Source organism: Rattus norvegicus, chromosome 2 (assembly GCF_036323735.1).
Source record: "Rattus norvegicus strain BN/NHsdMcwi chromosome 2, GRCr8, whole genome shotgun sequence".
Taxonomy (NCBI): Eukaryota; Metazoa; Chordata; class Mammalia; order Rodentia; family Muridae; genus Rattus; species Rattus norvegicus.
In genome coordinates, this window is record NC_086020.1 from 207,096,056 (window position 1) to 207,098,747 (window position 2,692).

Sequence of the window (2,692 nt, forward strand, 5' to 3'; positions counted from 1 at the left end):
GGGTACATGGTAGCCTATGAAGGATTGTGTATGAGAGGATGCTATGAGGAAAGATACAGGAAGGACCGGTAAGGTAGATCCAAGGACCAGCCTCACTTTATAATTTATAGACAGGACTCTGAAAGTCCCAGAGTATATTTCATCATTTCTTTGTCAAACATGGAGACCATCCACTTCCACCCTCCTGACGGGATAACTCCAGCAAAGCTTCACTCTGCAAGAAAAGCCTTTGGCCAGAGCACAGCCAACCTTCAAGTCATCCTGGCATAATACAGTGCAAATGTTTCCTTATTCTGCCTAAATTAGCATCAGATGCCAAAATAAAGGAGGAGCCATTGAGACAATCATATTGCTACTAAAAATATTATCCCTGGGGTTGGAGATGATCATGGGGGTGTTAGACTAGAGACACCGCTCACTGGTTAAGAAAGCATATTGCTCTTCCAAAGGACAACAATTCTGTTCCCAGCACTCACATCTAACAACTCACAACTGTCCTGTGGTCGTTTGAATATGTATGGTTCCCACAGACTCTTATGCTTGAACATTTGGCCCATATGAGGTAGCACCATTAGGAGGTGTGACCTTGTTGAGTAGGTGTGGCCTTGCTGGAGGAAGTGTGTCATTGGGAGTAAGCTTTGAATCTCCTACACTCAAGCTAAGCCAGCACGGCAGTCTCCTTCTGCTGCCTTCAGGTCAAGATGTAGAACTCTCAGCTCCTTCTCCAACAGTATGTCTGCCTGAACACTGTCATGCTTCCCATGGTGATAATGGACTGGAGTTCTAAAACTGTAAGCCAGTCCCAATTAAATGTCTTCCTTTATAAGAGTTGCCACGGTCATGGTGTCTCTTCACAGCAAGAAAATTCAAACTAAGACATACTAGTAACTCCAGCTCCAGAGGATCCAGCACCCTCTTCTGTAGCTGTAGGCCTCTGCATTTGCATGCACATACCCATATAGAGACACAGATATAGACATAAACAACTTTAAATTTATTATTTAAGAAAACATTATCCCTAGTTAACTCTAAATTATCATGTATATGCTGATTCCACCTGGTAGTCATCCTGTGAAAACTGTAGAGTCTATTCTGTGGATAAATACAGAGGGTCAATTTCTAAATATGCCCGTGCCTAAATATGCCTATTTGAAAGTGAAGGACCTAAGTTCTACTGAAGTGTAAGAGCTATCAAGAGGCTTGGCCTGGTAGAAAGTAGGTAGGTTATGGAGTTCCTGTGAAGGACCCTAAGGGCTTTTGCCAGCTTTATACCCACTGCATCAGGTCAAGATTAAGCTAAGTACCAGCTTCCAGCCTCCAGTCAAGGCTAGGCCAAGTACCATTCTCCAGCCTCAGTTCCCAGGAGGAGCAGGGACGTTCTTGGAAAACCACAGAATGTACTGACTGATAGTCACCTGACTCTCTGGTCCCAGATAAGAGTTTGAATGCATGTCATATGCTTGCTAGCCAATAGATCCAAAGGTCAATGTGCTTAGCCGATAAATTTAACTAAAAAGTATAAAAAACTACTTGTTATAGCCATTCGAGGTCACCTTCTAGTCACTCGCCTCGAGGGGCTGATTGAAGGTCGACCCTGATGAACCAGAAAATAAACCTCTTGCCTTTGCATCGAACTCCTTCCTGTGTCTCACTTGGTGAGGAGGGGTCTCCCGGTAGTTAAGACTCACTTCGAGCCTTACGAAAGGAATGTGTATTCCCTGGTGTCTGGCTGAAATCAGTTGAATAAATGAGGTTTGAGTCTCTTCCCTCTTCAAGGTAATTTGTACGGTGATATATGTGGCTCTCAGGGGCTCTTCGAACCTCAGAATCAGAAAGTTGAGGGTGGTAGCTAAACTCATCCTTTTGACTTCCTTACAATGACTGCGGTGGAGAGGAACAACAGACTTACTCCTGGAAAGAAAAGAGAAAAGTAAGATTAAATAGAATTCAACACACAATAAAGATGCTGAAACAGGAAGTGGAAAGGGTGGGATTAAGGACTCCTAGCTCCTGATTTTGCCCAGCCACGGTCCTGCCTAACTTGTCCTTTCCTGGAAGTAGCTAGTTAGTCTTAAAAGTGATCAATACTAAAATCCTCATTGCTGATCTCTAATAATTGTCTAACAGTATCCTTCTGGGGTTACACCTGCATTGAAATGAATTCTTTCTGCAAACTTCATGCTGACCCAATGCTTTTCCCTAGCTACTTCAATGATTTCATTCCTTGTAGCTCTGCTTTTTTTTTTTAATTATTTTTAATTGGGAGATGGGGAGGTTATATGTGAGTATAGGTACTTTTTTTTGTTTTTTAAGAATTATTTATTTACTATATATGAGTACACTGTAGCTGTCTTCAGACACACCAGAAGAAGGCACCAGATATCATTGCAGATGGTTATGAACCACCCTGTGGTTGCTGGGATTTGAACTCAGGACCTCTGGAAGAGAAGTCAGTGCTCTTAACCACTGAGCCATCTCTCTAGCCCCAGCACAGGTAACTTTAAAGGCCAGAAAAAAAGAATTGGATCGTTTGGAACAGTTGTGAGCCACCTACTATGGCTGCTGGGAACCCACGGTGGATCCTGTACCAGGGGATGGTCCCTAAGCCACTGAGCCATGTCTCAAGACCTTTTATTTCTCTACAAGTTCAAGAGTCAGAAATATTCCTTGTTTTCTCACAAGCGCATACTCA